Source organism: Entelurus aequoreus, linkage group LG03, assembly GCF_033978785.1.
Source record: "Entelurus aequoreus isolate RoL-2023_Sb linkage group LG03, RoL_Eaeq_v1.1, whole genome shotgun sequence".
NCBI lineage: Eukaryota > Metazoa > Chordata > Actinopteri > Syngnathiformes > Syngnathidae > Entelurus > Entelurus aequoreus.
In genome coordinates this window covers 18,527,755-18,552,921 of record NC_084733.1, presented here as the reverse complement: position 1 = coordinate 18,552,921, position 25,167 = coordinate 18,527,755, and positions in this window count along the sequence as shown.

Below are 25,167 nucleotides of genomic sequence, written 5' to 3'. Positions count from 1 at the left end.
TTTTTCGTAATAGGAAAAACAATACTTTTTTTGAAATAATCCACAAAGTTAAACTTCACAGTACATTGACTCATACACGAGAACATGCATTTTGAGAACATAAGTGATGTATAATTAATGTGATCGTTTTTCTCACTAGTTAATAACAGCCACTGTTTTGTAATAGGAAAAACAAGACTTAAAATAATTCACAAAGTCAAACTCCACGGTACATTGGCTCATGCACGAGAACACGCATATTGAGAACCTAAGTTACGTTTATTAATGTGATCGTTTTTTTTTCACCAGTTAATAACAGCCACTTTTTCGTAATAGGAAAAAGAAGACTTAAAATAATCCACAAAGTCAAACTCTACGGTACATTGGCTCATGCACGAGAACACGCATATTGAGAACATAAGTGACGTATAATTAATGCGGTCACTTCTCTTACCAGTTATTATTAATAACAGCCACTTTGCGTAATAGGAAAAACAAGACTTAAAATAATCCACAAAGTCAAACTCCACGGTACATTGGCTCATGCACGAGAACACGCATATTGAGAACATAAGTCACGTGTAATTAATGTTCTCTCCGGTTAATAACAGCCACCTTTTCGTAATAGGTAAAACAAGACTTAAAATAATCCACAATGTCAAACTCCATGATACATTGGCTCATGCACGAGAACACGCATATTGAGAACATAAGTGACGTATAATTAATGTGATTCTCTTACCAGTTATAATTAATAACAGCCACGTAATAGGAGAAACAAGACTTGAAATAATCCACAAAGTCAAACTCCACGGTACATTGGCCCATGCACGAGAACACGCACATTGAGAAAATTAATGTGATCGTTTTTCCCTCCAGTTAATAACAGCCACTTTTTCGTAATAGGAAAAACAAGACTTAAAATAATCCACAAGGCAAACTACACAATACATTGGCTCATGCACGAGAACACGCATATTGAGAACATAAGTGACGTATAATTAATGTGATCACTTCTCTTACCAGTTATTATTAATAACAGATTAATGCGATCACTTCTCTTACCAGTTAATATTAATAACAGCCACTTTGTGTAACAGGAGAAACAAGACTTGAAATAATCCACAAAGTCAAACTCCACGGTACATTGGCTAATGCACGAGAACACGCATATTGACAACATAAGTGACGTATAATTAATGGGATCACTTCTCTTACCAGTTATTATTAATAACAGCCACTTTGCGTAACAGGAGAAACAAGACTTGAAATAATCCACAAAGTCAAACGGCACGGTACATTGGCTAATGCACGAGAACACGCATATTGAGAACATAAGTGACGTATAATTAATGGGATCACTTCTCTTACCAGTTATTATTAATAACAGATTAATGCGATCACTTCTCTTACCAGTTAATATTAATAACAGCCACTTTGTGTAACAGGAGAAACAAGACTTGAAATAATCCACAAAGTCAAACTCCACGGTACATTGGCTAATGCACGAGAACACGCATATTGACAACATAAGTGACGTATAATTAATGGGATCACTTCTCTTACCAGTTATTATTAATAACAGCCACTTTGCGTAACAGGAGAAACAAGACTTGAAATAATCCACAAAGTCAAACGGCACGGTACATTGGCTAATGCACGAGAACACGCATATTGACAACATAAGTGACGTATAATTAATGGGATCACTTCTCTTACCAGTTATTATTAATAACAGATTAATGCGATCACTTCTCTTACCAGTTAATATTAATAACAGCCACTTTGTGTAACAGGAGAAACAAGACTTGAAATAATCCACAAAGTCAAACTCCACGGTACATTGGCTAATGCACGAGAACACGCACATTGACAACATAAGTGACGTATAATTAATGGGATCACTTCTCTTACCAGTTATTATTAATAACAGCCACTTTGCGTAACAGGAGAAACAAGACTTGAAATAATCCACAAAGTCAAACGGCACGGTACATTGGCTAATGCACGAGAACACGCATATTGACAACATAAGTGACGTATAATTAATGGGATCACTTCTCTTACCAGTTATTATTAATAACAGCCACTTTGCGTAACAGGAGAAACAAGACTTGAAATAATCCACAAAGTCAAACGGCACGGTACATTGGCTAATGCACGAGAACACGCATATTGACAACATAAGTGACGTATAATTAATGGGATCACTTCTCTTACCAGTTATTATTAATAACAGATTAATGCGATCACTTCTCTTACCAGTTATTATTAATAACAGCCACTTTGTGTAACAGGAGAAACAAGACTTGAAATAATCCACAAAGTCAAACTCCACGGTACATTGGCTAATGCACGAGAACACACATATTGACAACATAAGTGACGTATAATTAATGGGATCACTTCTCTTACCAGTTATTATTAATAACAGCCACTTTGCGTAACAGGAGAAACAAGACTTGAAATAATCCACAAAGTCAAAACCCACAGTATTCTTCAACTAAAGGGCACGCAACAAATCATTAACGTGATGGCTCTTTACCGCCAACTATTGATGATAACCGCCAGCCGCGCATGGACAAAAAATAGAATGACTTGAAACAATCCACAAAGTCAGAAAGGCTGGCAATGCAGTGCTGTGTCAGAAAGCCCGCAACGGCAATTAGAAGTGTGTCGACAACGTCAGCCATGTCTGTTTTAAGCTATTTAGCGTGGGACAAAAGATAACAACATCTAGCGTGTCACGTGCGATGACGTCACGGTCAGATTCCTCGGACCTCTCCGAAGACATCGTCTGGGAATGTCAGAGGAAAAAACAGGACGGCGCAGCACGCAAGGGAGGGACCCCCGGCGGGTACTTACGGCGGCGCGGGCCACCAGCGGGCCTTCATGTGAAAGTGTGTGAGGTCATGCTGAGTGCGGCCATGATGTACGTCTGACGTCTTGGCGCTACGTGCGAGGCGCTGGCCTCCAGCCAAAACCCACGTTTGATTAGCGCATTGCGGGAAAATGACTTACAGCTACGCGGTGATGTCACTTTACTGCCAAACACCCAACGGTACCACCCCACCCACTATGACGACCTTTACACCAGGGGGGGACGCCGCCGGTTCTCACTGTTGACCGCGCAAACCGTTTAAGTCATTTTCCACGTCCGACTAAATGCTCTTAAGTGCTTTCAATTGTTGGAGATACTTAATTGCCTGGTTCTGGAGGGGGTCCTGGTTCTAATGTGCGAGGCTGCAGTATATCTACCTGCCACTCGCAGGGAGCTGCAATAACATGGTGCTGCTGCAGGATCCCATTGGAGGCCCAGTCCCGTTCACACTGAAGGGATAAAAATATCCAAATGGGAGAAAAGAAATAAATAAAAGGAGGAGACACTTCCCTGCTAAGTTTTGGCAGCCAGCAAGGGGGCAGCATTCCTCTGGAGTTACCTGGGGGATGCTGCCCGTGTCTGGAGGACTGCTTAGTCCGCTTGTCTTGCACCATGACTTGGAGGTGTCTAGGAGGCCTAGGAGGTGAATTTGGCCAAACTTTGCGCCTTCAAGGAACAAAGTGAAAATGTGCCGGCCAAATAATGACTTTTACATTTAGGTTTTCATTACAGGAAGTGGGCGAAGCATGCCGACCAAGTTTAAAAAGTCACAAATTTACAGTAAAGCAGGGGTTCTTAAGCAGGGGTTCTTAAAAAAAAAAAAAAAAAAAATATATATATATACTATATATATATATATATATATGTATGGGTGGGAAAAAAATCACAAGACTACTTCATCTCTACAGGCCTGTTTCATGAGGGGTTAATGAGGGGTTCCCTCAATCATCAGGAGATTTTCCACTCATACATATATTGCGCTCTACCACGGTATCGAGCACTATTTTTTAGGATAATCTAATATCTAATTAAGACATATATATATATATATATATATATATATATATATATATATATATATATATATATATATATATATATATATATATATATATATATATATATATATATATATATATATATTATATATATTTATGTGTGTGTATAGGTTAGGTCAGGAAAAAACACTGAGACAATTTAATTCCTACAAGCCTGTTTCATCCCTACAAGCCTGTTTCGCAGGTTTCCCTGCTCTTCAGGGAGCAGGGATGGAATAGCCTCTGTGTTTTTTCCTGACCTATATATATATATTAGGGGTGATAGTGGCAAAAAATCAATTCGAATTCGAATCGCGATTCTCACGTTGTGCGATTCAGAATCGATTCTCATTTTTAAAAAATCGATTTTTTTTTTTTTTTAATTAATTTAAAAAAATATATATATATATATTTATTTTTTTTAATTAATCAATCCAACAAAACAATGCACAGCAATACCATAACAATGCAATCCAATTCAAAAACCAAACCCGACCAGCAACACTCAGAACTGCAATGAACAGAGCAACTTGAGAGGAGACACAAACACGACACAGAACAAACCAAAAGTAGTGAAACAAAAATGAATATTATCAACAACAGTATCAATATTAGTTACAATTTCAACATAGCAGTGATTAAAAATCCCTCATTGACATTATCATTTGACATTTGTAAAAAATACAAAAAACAACAATAGTGTCACAGTGGCTTACACTTGCATCGCATCTCATAAGCTTGACAACACACTGTGTCCAATATTTTCATCAAATAAGTCATATTTTTGGTTCATTTAATAGTTCAAACAAATTTACATTATTGCAATCAGTTGATAAAACATTGTCCTTTACAATTATAAAAGCTTTTAACAAAAATCTACTACTCTGCTTGCATGTCAGCAGACTGGGGTAGATCCTGCTGAAATCCTATGTATTGAATGAATAGAGAATCCTTTTGAATCGGGGAAAAAATCGTTTTTGAATCGAGAATCGTGTTGAATTGAAAAAAAATCTATTTTGAATCGAATCGTGACCCCAAGAATCGATATTGAATCGAATCGTGGGACACCCAAAGATTCACAGCCCTAATATATATATATATATATATATATATATATATATATATATATATATATATATATATATATATATATATATATATATATATATATATATATATATCACTATCGCAATATTGTGCAAAAGCAACTTTTCTTACCTTCTAGTACCTGCTGATCTGTATTTGGGATCTGCATAAATCCAGAAAAATTGTGCGTGTCCGCCTTTGTAGTCCGTGCCGAAGTCGATAAACTTCTTATTTTTCTCTATCTTCTTGTTATGTGACATTCATCCTCCGCTGTTGCCATTTCTAATATAAAGTAGTGTAAAGTTCCTACTTATATCTGTCAGTAAACTCACCATGAAAGCGCTAAAACATACCGGTGTAGCGAGTTTACATTATTCACATTTATTTACATTTCAGAGTTCCGGTCGGACGGTTTTTCACGGGACACATTTCCGGTGTTGTTGTTTCCGGATGAGGAGATGCTGCTCCGTTATTCCATCCATCCATTTTCTACTGTTTGTCCCTTTTGGGGTCGCGGGAGGTGCTGGAGCCTATCTCAGCCACCCACGCAGTCCCGGGGAGAACATGCAAACTCCACACAGAAAGATCCCGAGCCCAGGATCGAACCCAGGACCTTCGTATTGTGAGGTACAAAGGACCCTAAGGGTTAGAGCAGGGGTCGGCAACCCAAAATGTTGAAAGAGCCATATTGGACCACAAATACAAAAAAGTAATCTGTCTGGAGCCGCAAAAAATGTAAAGACTTATATAAGTGTTATAAGGATGGCAACACATAATGTAAATAGATAATTAGCTATATTAGCCTACTATCAAAATGACTATGTGTCGCAAGCTGAAGCAAATCTTCGTTGACAGAAATGCTGAAATATAATATTTATTCTACACATTTTTACAACATTGGAAAACATTAGTAAAACTTCTCAGAGGGGGAGATAACTCCTGGAAATGACTGTCTTAGAATGGCCAAAGGTATAGATGTGTGTGTGTCCAAGTTAGAGGAAACAACAGGCTGTCTTCTTCTAATGGATTTATTACGATCTTTGCGAGCTGGGTAACGTTTGCTGTGGTCTGGAACAACATGCATACTTGCCAACCTTGAGACCTCCAATATCGGGAGGTGGGGGGGGGGGGGATTGGGGGCGGGGGGAGTGGTTGGGGGCGTGGTTATTTACAGCTAGAATTCACCAACTAGAGTATTTCACATATATATATATATATATATATATATATATATATATATATATATATATATATATATATATATATATATATATATATATATATATATATATATACATATGAAATACTTGACTTTCAGTGAATTCTAGCTATATATATATTTTTTTTTTTAAATTTTGTTTACATAGGAAAAAAAAATAAAAATACTTCAATTTCAGTGTTCCAGTGGCTATCCATTAGATGGCAGTATTGTCCTGTTTAACTTCTCCGTTCATGAAGAGTATATCATTTCGGCCGCCATGTCTGTAATTTCCTCGTTCTTCTGCTTCGTCTCCTTGTTGTGTGCGCAGTTGTGCACTCTATAAAAGCCCTAGATGTTATGACGTCTCTGGGCAGGCAAGCTGTTTATATTGTGGGAAAGCGGACGTGAGAACAGGCTGTCCCACTCAGTCTCAGGTCCGCATTGAGCTGGAGGGGGCGTGGCCTCCAGCTCTGGCTGAATACTGGGAGTTTGTCGGGAGAAAATCTTTGCCGGGAGGTTGTCGGGAGAGGCGCTGAATATCGGGATTCTCCCGCTAAAAACGGGAGGGTTGGCAAGTATGAACATGGCATACAAACAACTATCAGACATGCAGCCAATATTACATAAAACTTCAAGTTAAAGTACCACTGATAGTCACACACACACAGTAGGTGAGGTGAAATTACTCTTTGCATTTGACCCATCCCCTACGGGGAGACGAGACACACCGCTCGGGACGTGGGAACGAAGACACGAGACAATGAACACGACGGGGGAGAAAACACAGAGAGCAAAGAGTGCGCATTGAGCTTGACGTATAGGCTTACCGTACTGAACAGGAAACTACGTTCTGGCCCGGAATAGCAGGTTGAAGGCAGGTCTCATCATTTAGCTTCAGGTGTGTTGATTGCCGGTGATTGATTGCAGCTGCTTGCTGGCCCGCTCCCGGAGGTGACAGCTTTCTAACAATTAGGAAGGTTTGTCGTCCTACAGAAACCATATTACAACAAAAAACATATTTTTCACCCCATTTTTCCACTTCCATACATTTTCGAAAAAGCTCCATGGGGCCACCAGGGTGCCGTTAAAGAGCCGCATGTGGCTCTGGAGCCGCGGGTTGCTGACCCCCCCGGTTAGGGTGAATGGTGACCGTGGCGTCAGGATTCCGGATTCGGAGCCCCAGGATTCGGATCGTTAACGCAGGTGATTCAGGATCAGCTCTAATTGGGACCGAGTCAGTGAATCAATTCGAACTCTTAATGGCGACTTATCGTCCGAGGCCTGCCTTCGCCCCTTAATGCACTCCCCACACACCGTCACACTCTCCAGTGATCCTTCATGTGGTGAGTGAGGAGAACAAGGACACCATGCCCCCCCCCCCCCCCACCCACACCCACACACACACACCAGTCCCATTACCACCCGCCCCCTCCTGACCCTTCATCCTCTCCTGAGCTATAGCAGAGACCCCCGTACACATCAGCGAGCTCCTGATTGACAGGCCGTGAAGATACACCAACATGGTCTCCATTTAGCTCAAGTACCACGCCGCCATCACCTCATACTTACACACACACACACACACACACACACACACACACACACACACCCCTCCCGACGTCCCCGGCCGCCCCTCTTTAAGTCCCCGGAGAAAACACACTTGAGCCGAAGTGTTTCAGAGCAGGATGTTTCCTGGGGAGAAAAGGTTTCGTCTCGGGTCAGCGTGCAATGCCGCGATGGAGGGTGGATTTTCACAAGGATGCAAAGGGGGCAGGGCGCAGAGGTCAGGGGGCCAAGAAATGGACACAAGTGGAGGGGATGTTTAAGGAAGAAAGGCGAAGCAGAGAAGGTAGCTGGGTGCAGAGTGGAAGTGAGTCATTATGGAGTTTGGAGAGGTGAGGCGGTGGAACGGGGCGAGGGCGGGCGGGGGGGTGGGGGGGTGGGCGGGGATTTGGGTGCGGGTGTTTTTAGCCCTGAGAGGAAACATTAGCAAAGCGAGGAGGAAAAGCTGCCAAATTAACTTCTCACCCTTTCAATCACACCCCTGAGAGTTGCTGCTCCGCTTTACTTCTGCCCATGTGATCCCGCCATGTCATCCTGGGCAAGCTCATTTCATTACCCGCCCGAGTGAATGGACTCACTTGCAGGACCTTCATGTGCTCATAACTCCAAAGGTGCCTCGAGATACCAGTGAGATTGGTCCTGCCGCGCTGCTCGTAACGCAAAAAAACTTGGATAAAGAAACGGCGTCAACTACTGAAATTAGAGATGTCCGATAATGGCTTTTTTGCCGATATTCCGATATTGTCCAACTCTTAATTACTGATTCCGATATCAACTGATACCGATACATACAGTTGTGGAATTAACACATTATTATGCCTAATTTTGTTGTGATGCCCCGCTGGATGCATTAAACAATGTAACAAGGTTTTCCAAAATAAATCAACTCAAGTTATGGGGAAAAAAAGCCAACATGGCACTGCCATATTTATTATTGAAGTCACAAAGTGCATTATTTTTTTTTAACATGCCTCAAAACAGCAGCTTGGAATTTGGGACATGCTCTCCCTGAGAGAGCATGAGGAGGTTGAGGTGGGCGGGGTTGGGGGGGGCTGTAGCGGGGGGGGGGTGTATATTGTAGCGTCCCTAAAGAGTTAGTGCTGCAAGGGGTTCTGGGCATTTGTTCTGTTGTGTTTATTTTGTCTGCGATGAGGTGGCGACTTGTCCAGGGTGTACGCCGCCTTCCGCCCGATTGTAGCTGAGATAGGCTCCAGCGCCCCCCGCGACCCCAAAGGGAATAAGCGGTAGAAAAGCGATGGATGGATGGTGTTTATGTTGTGTTACGGTGCGGATGTTCTCCCGAAATGTGTTGGTCATTCTTGTTTGGTGTGGGTTCACAGTGTGGCGCATATTTGTAACAGTGTTAAAGTTGTTTATACGGTCACTCTCAGTGTGACCTGTATGGCTGTTGACCAAGTATGCATGCATTCACTTGTGTGTGTGAAAAGCCGTAGATATTATGTGACTGGGCCGGCACGCAAAGGAAGTGCCTTTAAGGTTTATTGGCGCTCTGTACTTCTCCCTACGTCCGTGTACACAGCGGCGTTTTAAAAAGTCATATATTTTACTTTTTGAAACCAATATCGATAATTTTGAAACGGATATCGATAATTTCCGATATTACATTTTAAAGCATTTATCGGCCGATAATATCGGCAGTCCGATATTATCGGACATCCCTAAATGAAATGAATTAAAATCAAATCATCGGTGCTTGGCCCCCCACCCCCAAAATTGCACAATTTTAACATGTAACATAAATAAGAAAAACAATGCAATAGAATGTGCTACAAACAACTACAGTAGTTTTTAGAGGCGTGTCCCCTTTCAAATTGAGTTGAGTTGAGTTTGTGTTTATTTCGAACATGCATGCATACGCATACTTGCCAACCTTCCCATTTTTAGCGGGAGAATCCCGGTATTCAGCGCCTCTCCCGACAACCTCCCGGCAGAGATTTTCTCCCGACAAACTCCCGGTATTCAGCCGGAGCTGGAGGCCACGCCCCCTCCAGCTCAATACGGACCTGAGACTGAGTGGGGACAGCCTGTTCTCATGTCCGCTTTCCCACAATATAAACAGCTTGCCTGCCCAATGACGTCATAACATCTAGGGCTATTAGAGAGTAGAGTGCACAACTGCGCACACAACAAGGAGACGAAGCAGAAGAACGAGGAAATTACAGACATGGCGACGCCGTCGACGAGCAAGATGAAGAAATACGCTTGCAAGTTCCAAAACGAATGGAAACAAGAATTTCAGTTCATCCAGGACAGTTCGAAGGGGAAGGTGTATGTTGCCTGTAAATTTTGTAGAACAGACTTCTCCATTGAACACGGTGGCCGAAATGATATACTCATCATGAACGGAGAAGTTAAACAGGACAATACTGCCATCTAACGGATAGCCACCGGAACACTGAAATTAAAGTTGTTGTTTTTTTTCTATGTAAATAAAATAAATATATATATATATACATATATATATATATATATATATATATATATATATATATATATATATATATATATATATATATATATATATATATATATATATATATATATAGCTAGAATTCACTGAAAGTCAAGTATTTCATACATATATATATATATATGAAATATATATGAAATACTCGAGTTGGTGAATTCTAGCTGTAAATAAATCTGCTTAGTGAGAAGAATTATCTTATCAGACAGAAAATTAGCAAATATCACCCTTATTTGAGATATTTTATCTTACTTAGATTTCAGTTTTTGCAGTGCACCAAACCCAACTGAAAACGGTGTCACAAAACCGTGAGAAGGTCTCTCTTTCTATGCCACATCAATGTGGAATGCGCTCCCAACAGGTATAAAAGAAAGGGCATCTCTATCCTCCTTCAAAACCGCAATAAAAGTTCACCTCCAGGCAGCTACAACCCTAAACTAACACCCTCCCCGGATTGCTAATAATCAAATGTAAACAATCAAATGCAGATACTTTTTCTTTTTCTTATGCCTTCTGATCTCTCTCTCTCTCTCTCTCTCTCTCTCTATGTCCACTACTTGATGTCCATACCCCCCCCCCCAATCCCCCCCCCCCCACACCCCTGATTGTAAATAATGTAAATAATTCAATGTGATTATCTTGTGTGATGACTGTATTATGATGATAGTATATATGATAGTATATATCTGTATCATGAATCAATTTAAGTGGACCCCGACTTAAACAAGTTGAAAAACTTATTCGGGTGTTACCATTTAGTGGTCAATTGTACGGAATATGTACTTCACTGTGCAACCTACTAATAAAAGTCTCAATCAATCAATCAATCCACACCGTGGATTTTGGTAACCGTTTCTCCGCCTCACTATGAGCACTTTATTAGTTGTGCAGCCACCATATACGATAAATTCATGGAAAAGCTCAAATCTACATTGGACATACAGTCATTTGCAATTCTAAGTAATGAAACCGAGAACAGTGGGTGTCAGTTACACTGAAAAACTAACTTTTTTTTTTACAGATTTTGTCAAATGTTCTACTAAATTGTTTGGACAAGACATTGTTGTGAGCCACGCCGTATCATAGTGCGACATAAGCTCACTCATACTGCTTTTCTAATGCCATCCATTTGTTTGCAGCTCCTGCCAAATTCCTGCACACGACCCGTTTTTTTTTTGTTTTTTTTACATTTGCAGATTTATTTTGGCTCTTTGTCTCGCGGCTTGCAACCCTCTAATCTAAAATAGATGATTAGAGTCACAGTGGAAGACAAATGTCACTTTTCTGGATGCTCTAAATCTGTTTAGGCACATTTAACAGCGTCAATTATTGTGCAGGCCAGACGCGGGACTCTGGTCTTTCTGTAGTCGGGGACCCTTAATAACATTGGCTGCAATGAGAAGCAGATGCTGACCTGCTTGGTCTCCTTTGAAAAAAAAAAAAAAAAAAAAAGACATTTGAGTAGCTCTGCTTTTAATTTATGAGCCCCCCCCCACCACCACCACCCGCCCCACTACCTCACATCTGGAATTCTTTATAATTAAAACATAAAGCCCGACGTCCTACTTCCACCTGTCAAACGTTGAGAAGATGAACATTGTAATGGGCTTCCCTGCTTTCCTGGAGAGATGGAGAAACTGGTCTTGCTTTTTCAAGGGGGGCGGCGAGTGGGCCTTTTTTTTTATTTTCGCCGCTTTATTCTCCCAAAAAAAAGCAGGGATCCGACGCTATATTCACGTCGTCTACGAAGGTGCAAAAACCCCGTCAAAAGCATAGGCGCCGATCCCAATGTCGAGCACCCACGTGGGATTGATGGCATCTTTCAACCTTTAAAAATAATTTTAGAAAAATCAATCTTGTGGTTGTTAATTTTGTGGAGCGTTTGGTCCGTTTTACGTAATAAATTAGTCACAATTCGTATAATCTTTAATTAACAAGGCCAACCAATGTTGCATTTTGCCCGATAATGAACTAATGATACAGATTGTAAATAATGTAAATAATCCAATGTATATACCCTGATGATTATCTTGTGTGATGACTGTATTATGATGATAGTATATATCTGATAGTATATATCTGTATCATGAATCAATTTAAGTGGATCCCGACTTAAACAAGTTGAAAAACTTATTCGGGTGTTACCGTTTAGTGGTCGATTGTACGGAATATGTACTTCACTGTGCAACCTACTAATAAAAGTCTCAATCAATCAATCAATCAGTCATCTTGACTTTGAACACACTGCACACGAACGAATGAAGTGCATACGTAGTCAACAGCCATACATGTCACACTAAAGGTGGCAGTAGATTAGGTCGTGAGTTCAAACCCCGGCCGAGTCATACCAAAGACTATAAAAATGGGACCCATTACCTCCCTGCTTGGCACTCAGCATCAAGGGTTGGAATTGGGGGTTAAATCACCAAAAATGATTCCCAGGCGTGGCCACCGCTGCTGCTCACTGCTCCCCTCACCTCCCAGGGGGTGATCAGGGGTGATGGGTCAAAGACAGAGAATAATTTCGCCACACCTAGTGTGTGTGTGACAATCATTGATACTTGAACTTAACTTTAACTAAGGGTGGCAGTATGAATAATGCCAACACTGTCATAAACATGTGCCATATAGTGAAACCTACGGAGGCCCTAAAGGGACACGGAGGGAAAAAAATGTTTTGCGAGATCTCCTATGTCAGTGAACCGGAAGTAAAACAGACACAGCGATGGCGAACCGGAAGTGAAACAGACAAAGCGACGGAGGAGCCTACCCATCATCCGTGGGAGAAGTTTATGGATTTCTATTTTAGTATTGGCCTAACATATAAAGACGTCAAAATCCGTTCTTGCACGTAGATATGGCTTTGACGTAAGTGAGAGACTACTGAAAAGGATACTCAGGGCGAGGGGGCGTTCTCGCCGTAATGGGTACTGTGCCTGTTTTACTTCCGGTTCACTGACATAGGAAAAAAACCTTTTGTGAGATCTCGCAAAACATCCATGTCCCTTCAGGGGCTCCGTAGAAACCACACTAAACAACAACGACAAACACCTTTTGGAGGAATATTTGCACCGCAACACAACATAAACACTACAGAACAAATTCCCAGAATTCCCTGCAGCACCAACTCTTCCGGGACGCTACAATGTAAACAAACGCCATTGGTGGATCTACACCTAACATCAACTGTAATGATACCAAGTACAGGGGCGTATCTAGTCATACTATAATGATTAAACATCACAAAACCTTATTTTGTTTTTTTTAAATGTATATTATGTTTATAAACTCAGGAAATATGTCCCTGGACACGTGAAGACTTTGAATATGACCAATGTATGATCCTGTAACTACTTGGTATAGGATTGATACCCAAATTTGTGGTATCATCCAAAACTAATGTAAAGTATCAAACAACAGAAGAATAAGTGATTATTACATTTGAACCTAAGTGTATATAGAACATGTTAAAAGAGAAAATAAGCAGATATTAACAGTAAATGAACAAGTAGATTAATAATTCATTTTCTACTCCTTGTCCTTAATAATGTTGACAAAATAATAGAATGATAAAAGACACAATATGTTACTGCATATGTCAGCAGCTAAATTAGGAGCCTTTGTTTGTTTACTTCCTACTAAAAGACAAGTTGTCTTGTATATTCACTATTTTATTTAAGAACAAAATTGCAATAAGAAACATATGTTTAATGTACCTTAAGATTTTTTTGTTAAAATAAAGCCAATAATGCAATTTTTTTGTGGTCACCTTTATTTAGAAAAGTACCGAAAAGTACCAAAATATTGGTATCGGGACAACACTAACACACACACACACCGAGCACCCACTGGCAGAAATGTAGATCGGCGCCTATGCGTCAAAGTGATTACGCTAAGACGGAAACAAAGATTTCCGACGCGAACAGGAAGCCTCACGTTCAAGCTTAATAGCGTTTCTGTGTTGGTCATGAAAGCAAAGAAATGGATTTGCCACGGCTGGTAATTGCCCTTAATAGGGTTTGTTCAACGGATCACTGGGACATACTTGAGTGAGTGTGTGAGAGCAAATCCTCTCTCAGACCTCAAACTCCCTTCATTAAATCAAATCAAGATCTCGCACCCGGCAGATTATTCTTCTGTGGGACTTTTGTGTGCACTTCAAATCCTGCTGTGACTTTCCAGGAACTGTGCTAATACTCAACTTGTAATGTACAACATACTGTACATCTAATTGTTGCTAGTTGTAAATAGTATCCAACACCTTGCATAGTAAGAGTGAATAGAAAGACTTCAAATAGTCCACAAAGTCAAACTGCTCATTACATTCATGCACGACACTAGTGTTGTCCCAATACCAATATTTTGGTACCAAAATGTATTTTGATACTTTTCGGTATTTTTCGATACTTTTCTAAATAAAGGGGACCACAAAAAATGTCATCATTGCCTTTATTTTAACAAAAAATCTTAGGGTACATGAAACATACGTTTCTTATTGCAATTGTGTCCTTAAATCAGGGGTGTCCAAAGTGCGGCCCGGGGGCCATTTGCGGCCCGCAGCTAATTGTTTGCCGGCCCGCCACACATTCTGCAATAATTGCAAAATTGATGGTATTGCAAAAATTTTAAAAAACATTAAAAAAAAGTGGAATGAGGTGAAATCTAGCGAGAAAAAGTTGCAATGTTGACACAAAGCTGCCATGCAGGCTGTTTGTTTTTTTTCTTTTGTCTATCTTTAATTTTCTCTTTTTTTTTGCCATTGCTCAAAAAAAAAAAAAAAAGACAAAAAATCTATGTTATAATGAATTATTGACCTATTCAAGGCTCCTGTCATGTCTGTTCATGTTTTTATTTTGGTCATGCGTCATGTCTGTTCATGTGTTTGTTTTTTGGACTCTTTTTAGTTCCTGGTTGCACTTCCTTGTTTGGTTTGGTTTCCATGGTCACCCATTAGTTTTCACCTGTCTTGTCACGCACCTGTTTCACATCTCGAGTCCCGCACCTGTTTTCACTGATCACGTCACTATTTAAATCTGTCTGTTTCTGTTGTTCGTCCTGGCGTCCTCGCACTTTTTCATCACCCTGATTCATGTCATGTTCACAGTTCTTTACCAAGTAAGTTTTTGTTTATTATCGCCACAGTTAGTGTTTTTGTTTTATTGTTCATAGTTTTTGCCATTGTGCAAGTTTTGTTTTCATAGTCAAGTTGTTACCTCCGCTGTGAGCGCCTTTTGTTTGCTTCCTTTTTTTTGTAGTTTATTAGTGTCAAAATAAATCATGTATTTAAATTCACGCCTTGCCCGCACCAATTTTCCTTTGCCTTCCGGAGAAGCAAAACCCAAGAACCCAGTCATGACAGTAGGACGCCAGCAGAAGAGTTTCTCCGCAAAAAAATTGGACAATTTTGACGAGGCAACGTGGGAGGTCCTCCGCGCGATGGAGGAAGAGACGCTGCGTTATTCCTCCGGTAAGCGCAGAGACCTGATGTGGGCGCCAGATGGAAATCTGGTGCCATTGAGCTCCAGTTGGTCCGAGGACGGCGCTGCGTCACCGCAGTCCCGGAAGCGCCGTTCCAGACCAAGGACATCAGGGAAGGCGAGCGGACAGCATGCGGCGCTGCCGCAGGCTCCTCCCACTCCGGGCGGAAGCAGGTTGCTGCCAGCTCCACAGCTCCAAAATGACATCACAGACCAGGATTTTTTTTTTCTGAACTCTTTTTCTTTTGATCATCCGCCTCCAACCAAAGACTCTAAAAACATGATAAGACATTACCAGGACATGTTTTTAGAAATCAGATCCTGTCAATCTAAGCCACCCACATTCCATGCCCCGCCCCCCAGGACTCAAGCCACGCCCAAGTCACACTTTTTTTTTTCACCCACAAGATCCCAGGTACAAGAAGAAAGATTTTTTGGACAGTTTGGAGGGGAAGAATCGGCCCCCCTCCTGACCTCCCTCCACCCACCCCAAAAGACGGTTCCAGACCGCAGGGAGCGCGTCTGGTATCCGCTCCTTGAGGGGGGGGCTAGGGTTGGGAGCTGTTCAGGTGGGGTCGCTCATCGTCACGCCAAGCCACAGCCTCCAGCACGACCACCACCACCACCAGTCTTTCGTCACGCCAAGCCACAGCCTCCAGCACGACCACCACCACCAGTCTTTTGACCTGCCAAGCCACAGCCTCCAGCTCCACGCCAAGCGCCACCAGTCGCAGCTCCACGCCAAGCGCCACCAGTCGCAGCTCCACGCCAAGCGCCACCAGTCTCAACTCCACGCCAAGCGCCGCCAGTCGCAGCTCCACGCCAAGTGCCGCCAGTCGCAGCTCCACGCCAAGCGCCGCCAGTCGCAGCTCCACGCCAAGCGCCGTCAGTCGCAGCTCCACGCCAAGCGCCGCCAGTCGCAGCTCCACGCCAAGCGCCGCCAGTCGCAGCTCCACGCCAAGCGCCGCCAGTCGCAGCTCCACGCCAAGCGCCGCCAGTCGCAGCTCCACGCCAAGCGCCGTCAGTCGCAGCTCCACGCCAAGCGCCGCCAGTCGCAGCTCCACGCCACCAAGTGCCGCCAATCGCAGCTCCACGACGCCTAGTGCCGCCAGTCGCAGCTCCACGACGCCTAGTGCCGCCAGTCGCAGCTCCACGACGCCTAGTGCCGCCAGTCGCAGCTCCACGACGCCAAGTGCCGCCAATCGCAGCTCCACGACGCCTAGTGCCGCCAGTCGCAGCTCCACGACGCCAAGTGCCGCCAGTCGCAGCTCCACGACGCCTAGTGCTGCCAGTCGCAGCTCCACGACGCCTAGTGCTGCCAGTCGCAGCTCCACGCCAAGACCAAGCACCCCCAAGCCAAGTCCAAGTCCAAGACCAACCACGCCAAGTCCAAGTCCAAGACCAACCACGCCAAGTCCAAGTCCAAGACCAACCACGCCAAGTCCAAGACCAAGACCAACCACACCAAGTCCAAGACCAACCACGCCAAGTCCAAGACCCTCACCAAGTCCAAGACCCCCCATGCCAAAACCAAGTCCAAGACCAACCATGCCAACTCCAAGTCCAAGACCAACCATGGCAACACCAAATCCAAGTCCAAGACCAACCATGCCAAGACCAAGTCCAAGACCAACCATGCCAAGACCAAGACCAAGACCAAGTCCAAGACCAACCTCACCAAGACCAGGACCAAGACCCTCGCCAAGACCAAGACCCTCCAAGCAGCCAAGACCCTCCAAGCGGCCAAGACCCAGCTTCGCCGCCCGAAGTGCCACGCCAAGCTTCGCCGCCTGCTTCGTCTGCTGCACCCGCACCTGCATCATCTGCGGCTTCCACGCCTGCAATGACGACGACGCGCCTGCCTCCTCGCCTGCCACGGTTGTGGCCACTACCTGGTCGTCCGCCACGCCAAGTGCGCCCACCTGATCGTCGGCCACGCATGTGGCCCTTCCCGGGTCGCCCACCTCGCCTGTGGCGGCGGCGAGTGGAACGCCGCCGCCGCCACATGACTATGCCTTGGTGGATTCGGGGCCACTTGGCCTGGCGACCCACCGCCATGTCCCCCTCCCGCCCTCCCATGACTCTTGATCCTGTTTTTTGGACATCTGGGATCTGTCCGTAAGGGGGGGGTTCTGTCATGTCTGTTCATGTTTTTGTTTTGGTCATGCGTCATGTCTGTTCATGTGTTTGTTTTTTGGACTCTTTTTAGTTCGTGGTTGCACTTCCTTGTTTGGTTTGGTTTCCATGGTCACCCATTAGTTTTCACCTGTCTTGTCACGCACCTGTTTCACATCTCGAGTCCCGCACCTGTTTTCACTGATCACGTCACTATTTAAATCTGTCTGTTTCTGTTGTTCGTCCTGGCGTCCTCGCACTTTTTCATCACCCTGATTCATGTCATGTTCACAGTTCTTTACCAAGTAAGTTTTTGTTTATTATCGCCACAGTTTGTGTTTTTGTTTTATTGTTCATAGTTTTTGCCATTGTGCAAGTTTTGTTTTCATAGTCAAGTTGTTACCTCCGCTGTGAGCGCCTTTTGTTTGCTTCCTTTTTTTTGTAGTTTATTAGTGTCAAAATAAATCATGTATTTAAATTCACGCCTTGCCCGCGCCAATTTTCCTTTGCCTTCCGGAGAAGCAAAACCCAAGAACCCAGTCATGACAGCTCCAATTACTTAAAAAATGTCACTTTAAAATGTTTTATGTGGAAAAAAATATTGCATATATTGTGTGGTTGCCATATAAAAACATCAAATATTTCTTTGACAAAAGAGCATGAAAACAAACAAAATAATAATTCAAACGTAAAATGGACAGATGTATCTGAAGTTGATCTTGTAACTTAAGTGTTGAAAGTTTAAAAAAAACCTGATAAAAATGTATCACTTTATGAGTGGGGGACCTTTTGGATCCCAAATATATTTAGTAGGATTTTATTAATATTTTCACTGATTTCTCAAAAATATTAAAAAATTAAAATCAATGGTATCCTGCATTATTGATCTTTTAGAGCTCTAATTACTAAATACTGCATATTTCCCGTTTTGCTATAAAAAAACAAAGTTGTCTTTGACAGAAAAGGCATAAAACCTTTTTTTTTTTTTTCACTTTTTATCAACCTGAAGTTGATATAGAGATTTACTATAAGCGTTAAATTTAAAAAAATAATAATAATTTAACTTATTTTTAACGTTTTAATGACTGAGACCCTTTATGGTCCCCGGGAGCCCTATAGGTTAAAAAAAAATCCATATATTTTGTTATGATTTGAAAATGAAAAATATCAAAATGGCCCCTGCATGCTTAAATGTTTCCGTGTGTGGCCCTCAGTGGAAAAAGTTTTGACACCCCTGCCTTAAATAAAATAGTGAACATACAAGACAACTTGTCTTTTAGTAGTAAGCAAACAAAGGCTCCTAATTTAGTCTGCTGACATATGCAGTAACATATTGTGTCATTTTCCATTCTATTATTTTGTCAACATTATTAAGGACAAGTGGTAGAAAATGAATTATTAATCTATTTGTTTATTTACTGTTAATATCTGCTTACTTTCTATTTTAACATGTTCTATCTACACTTCTGTTAAAATGTAATAATCACTTACAGTCACTTGTAAAGAACATAATGTCATGGCTGTCTTGAGTTTCCAATACTTTCTACAACTCTTATTTTATTGCGATAGAGTGATTGGAGCACATACTTGTTGGTCACAAAAAAACATTCATGAAGTTTGGTTCTTTTATGAGTTTATTATGGGTCTACTGAAAATGTGACCAAATCTGCTGGGTCAAAAGTATACATACAGCAATGTTAATATTTGCTTACATGTCCCTTGGCAAGTTTCACTGCAATAAGGCACTTTTGGTAGCCATCCACAAGCTTCTGGCAAGCTTCTGGTTGAATTTTTGACCACTCCTCTTGACAAAATTGGTGCAGTTCAGCTAAATTTGTTGGTTTTCTGACATGGACTTGTTTCTTCAGCATTGTCCACACGTTTAAGTCAGGACTTTGGGAAGGCCATTCTAAAACCTTAATTCTAGCCTGATTTAGCCATTCCTTTACCACTTTTGACGTGTGTTTGGGGCCATTGTCCTGTTGGAACACCCAACAGCCCCCAAGACTAACCTCCGGGCTGATGATTTTAGGTTGTCCTGAAGAATTTGGAGGTAATCCTCCTTTTTCATTGTCCAATTTACTCTCTGTAAATCACCAGTCCCATTGGCAGTCCTGACTTAAACATGTGGACAATGCTGAAGAAACAAGTCCATGCCAGAAAAACCAACAAATTTAGCTGAACTGCACCAATTTTGTCAAGAGGAGTGGTCAAAAATTCAACCAGAAGCTTGCCAGAAGCTTGTGGATGGCTACCAAAAGCACCTTATTGCAGTGAAACTTGCCAAGGGACATGTAACCAAATATTAAAGGCCTACTGAAAGCCACTACTACCGACCACGCAGTCTGATAGTTTATATATCAATGATGAAATCTTAACATTGCAACACATGCCAATACGGCCGGGTTAACTTATGAAGTGACATTTAAAATTTCCCGGGAAATATCCGGCTGAAACGTCGCGGTATGATGACGTATGCGCGTGACGAAGTCAGTTTAACGGAAGTTATGGTACCCCGTAGAATCCTATACAAAAAGCTCTGTTTTCATTTCATAATTCCACAGTATTCTGGACATCTTTTGCAATTTGTTTAATGAACAATGAAGGCTGCAAAGAAGACAGTTGTAGGTGGGATCGGTGTATTAGCAGCGGACTACAGCAACACAACCAGGAGGACTTTGTTGGAGAGCAGACGCGCTAGCCGGCGACCTCACCTTGACTTCCTACGTCTCCGGGCCGCCAAACGCATCGGGTGAAGTCCTTCGTCCTTCCGCCGATCGCTGGAACGCAGGTGAGCACGGGTGTTGATGAGCAGATGAGGGCTGGCTGGCGTAGGTGGAGAGCTAATGTTTTTAGCATAGCTCTGTGCGGTCCGGTTGCTAAGTTAGCTTCAATGGCGTCGTTAGCACAGCATTGTTAAACTTCGCCAGCCTGGAAAGCATTAACCGTGTATTTACATGTCCACGGTTTAATAGTATTGTTGATTTTCTATCTATCCTTCCAGTCAGGGGTTTATTTTTTTTGTTTCTATATGCAGTTAAAGCATGATGCTATCACGTTAGCTCGTAGCTAAAGCGTTTCGCCGATGTATTGTCGTGGAGATAAAAGGCACTGAATGTCCATTTCTCGACTCTCATTTTCAAGAGGATATAGTATCCGAGGTGGTTTAAAATACAAATCCGTGATCCACAATAGAAAAAGGAGAGAGTGTGGAATCCAATGAGCCAGCTTGTACCTAAGTTACGGTCAGAGCGAAAAAAAAATATGTATTTCACTGCATTCTAGTCCGTCACTTTAACGTTCCTCGTCAACGAATCTTTCATCCTCGCTCAAATTAATGGGGTAATGGTCCGAATCGCTCTAGCTGCGTTGAAAACAATAGGAAAATATGAGGGAGTGAACAACTGACAACGTCACGCTACTTCCGGTAGGGGCAAGGTTTTTTTTTATCAGAGACCAAAAGTTGTGAACTTTATCGACGTTGTTCTATACTAAATCCTTTCAGCAAAAATATGGCAATATCGCAAAATGATCAAGTATGACACATAGAATGGATCTGCTATTCCCGTTTAAATAAAAAAAATTCATTTCAGTGGGCCTTTAACATTGCTGTATGTATGCCCTTCTGTGCATTATCCACTTGTATCGGATACAAACGGGACTGTTGTATCGGAGGTTTTACATGCAAATCGATATATTTTGTAGCTGATGATATTAATACATCAGATCGGGACAGCCCTAATCAAATCAGACTGCGCTGAATTGAACCGTCGACGAAGACATACTATGCTTCGCCAACAGCGTGTACTGTGACCAGCAAAAACACTTTACTCCTATAACTCATATTCTCAAATGTACGCATTGTTAGACCTCGGTGCCCAAATAATCCACTACACAGTGGCTCAGGACCCACTAAGTTATTAGCACTGAATTAGTCATTATACTTGATGTTACTCTTATTCAATAATTATAACTAACCTACTTCCATTATAACAGGACAAACCTTGTCAAAGGCTATGAAAGCATATTTGTTAATCACAAAGATTATCAAGGATTAGATCAGGTGGATTACTAATACTAATCAAATATACTGCAAAGAAACCTACTCAGTGGCCTAGTGGTTAGAGTGTCCGCCCTGAGATCGGTAGGTTGTGAGTTCAAACCCCGGCCGAGTCATACCAAAGACTATAAAAATGGGACCCATTACCTCCTGCTTGGCACTCAGCATCAAGGGTTGGAATTGGGGGTTAAATCACCAAAAATGATTCCCGGGCGCGGCACCGCTGCTGCCCACTGCTCCGCTCACCTCCCAGGGGGTGAACAAGGGGATGGGTCATATGCAGAGGACAAATTTCACCACACCTAGTGTGTGTGTGACAATCATTGGTACTTTTAACTTTAACTTTAACAAAGGAAGGCACTCATTAAAACTGATGAAAAATAAATGTACATAAATAAAAAATAACAAATTCCAGTTTAAAGGCCTACTGAAATGATTTTTTTTTTATTTAAACGGGAATAGCAGATCCATTTTATATGTCATACTTGATAATTTTGCGATATTGCCATATTTTTGCTGAAAGGATTTAGAAGAGAAAATCGACGATAAAGTTCGCAACTTTTGCTCGCTGATAAAAAAAAAGCCTTGCCTGTACCAGAAGTAGCGTGACGTCACAGGAGCTAGTATTCCTCACAATTCCCCGTTGTTTACAATGGAGCGAGAGAGATTCGGAGCGACAAAGCGACGATCACCCCATTAATTTGAGCGAGGATGAAAGATTCGTAGATGAGGAACGTTACAGTGAAGGACTAGAGAGGCAGTGATGGACGTATCTTTTTTCGCTCTGACCGTAACTTAGGTACATGCTGGCTCATTGGATTCCACACTCTCTCCTTTTTCTATTGTGGATCACGGATTTGTATTTTAAACCACCTCGGATACTATATCCTCTTGAAAATGAGAGTCGAGCACGCGCAATGGACATTTAAAGTGACTTTTATCTCCACGACAATACATCGGTGACACACTTAGCTACTGAGCTAACGTGATAGCATCGTTCTCAAATGAAGATAGAAACAAAATAAATAAACCCCTGACTGGAAGGATAGACAGAAGATCAACAATACTATTAAACCATGGACATGTAACTACACGGTTAAACATTCTCAGCCTGTTAAGGCTTAATAATGCTGTTGCTAACGACGCTAAGGCTAATTTAGCAACTTAGCAACCGGACCTCACAGAACTATGATAAAAACATTAGCGCTCCACCTACGCCAGCCAGCCCTCATCTTCCCATCAACAGCCGTGCTCACCTGCGTTCCAGCGATCGACGGCGCGACGAAGGACTTCATCCGTGGGTTTGGCGGCAAGCATCGGCTAGGCGTAGTAAGTAGTCCTTGTTGTGTTGCTGTAAGTATTGTACTTAGCCGCTAATACACCGATCGATCCCACCTACAACGTTCTTCTTTGCAGCCTCCATTGTTCATTAAACAAATTGCAAAAGATTCACCAACACAGATGTCCAGAATACTGTGGAATTTTGTCGAAGAAAACAAGAGGTTTTTGTATCGGGTCCGATGGGGTCCAACCACTTCCATGGATTTTGTGACGTCATGCGCATAAATCATATTCAAAGGAGTTTTTCAACCGGAAGTGTGGCGGGAATTTTAAAATTGCACTTTATAAGTTAACCCGGCCGTATTGGCATGTGTTTCAATGTTAAGATTTCATCATTGATGTATAAACTATCAGACTGCGGGGTCGGTAGTAGTGGGTTTCAGTAGGCCTTTAAATGTTTCTTAAAAAATAAACTGTCAAAATTGAAGTTTATTTTTGCGCTTAAGAAACTTCTCTATGACTTTAGCTCCAGACTTCTTCTGTTTGTTTGATATTGTCACTACTGCCACAAGTGGTGGAAAAGTGTATTACAACTGAGTACCTCTGCGGCACATTAGACATTAGACCAGGGGTGTCAAACTCAATTTCATTGAGGGCCATATCGCAGTTATGGTTGCCCTCAGAGGGCCGCTTTAACAATGAGTAATATATACTGTATATGCATGTATATATATAATATATTAACAATTAATTTGTTTTACATAAGCTGCAAAAAAAAATATTTAAATTTTACTTTAAAAACTGCCAGCTCTGTAACCAGAATTTTACAGTAAAAGCAGTGGGGTTTTTTTACAGCATATAAAAAAAATTAATAAATGGAATGGAATGGAAAAACAATACCACTGTTTTTAGTAGTAAAATTCAAGGAGCAGAGCTGCCAGGTTTTTTTTAACCGTAAAATCTTGTTGTTTTAATGTTTTTTTTGTTTGTTTTTTAAGGTTATAATGTCTTACTGTATATGAAAAAAAAAACAGTACCAAAGTTGATTTTAAGCTAAAAAAAAAAACTCAGTCGGCAGAATTTAACCGTAAAATCTATTGTCAATTTTACATTTTGAAATCATAAGTCAAGCAGATATTTAAGTACGGTATTTATCTTTATTTTAACAAAAATACTTTTGGGATACATGATAATATAATATTTTGAATTTGAATTTTTAAAAGATATGCAATTGCATGCAGTACATTATTTTTTTTTATGTCAAAAGGGAAAGAAGAAATATTTTTAGTAAGAAAAGATGAAGCATTTGGTAACACTTCAGTATGGGGAACATATTCTAAGTAACAAAGACTTAATTTAGAGTTATTTGGACACTAGGGGAACATATAAGGGTTAGGGTTAGGGTTACTAATAAGCAATAATTCTGAGGTTATTGAGGGAAGACTCTTAGTTAATGGCTTACTGGTTGTATAATAAGGCCATGCAGAATAAGGCATTAATAAGTACTTAATAATGACTAATTAAGAGCCAATATGTTACTTATTTGCATGTAAATAAGCAACTAATTAATGGTGAATATGTTCCCCATACTAAAGTGTTACCAAGCAGTTATTAACGCATATTATTTCCAGGCTTTCGCGGGTCATTTAAAATAATGTGGCGGGCCAGATTTGGCCCCCGGGCTTTGAGTTTGACACCATTAGACATTAGATTAGACATTAAACAAACTTTATTGATCCACAAGTGACATTATTCCACACAGTAGCTCAGTTACAACAGGGACGGCGTGGCGCCGTTGGGAGAGTGGCCGTGCCAGCAACCTGAGGGTTCCTGGTTCGATCCCCAGCTTCTACCAACCTCGTCACGTCCGTTGTGTCCTTGAGCGAGACACTTCACCCTTGCTCCTGATGGGTCGTGGTTAGGGCCTCGCATGGCAGCTCCCACCATCAGTGTGTGAATGTGTGTGTGAATGTGGAAATAGTGTCAAAGCGCTTTGAGT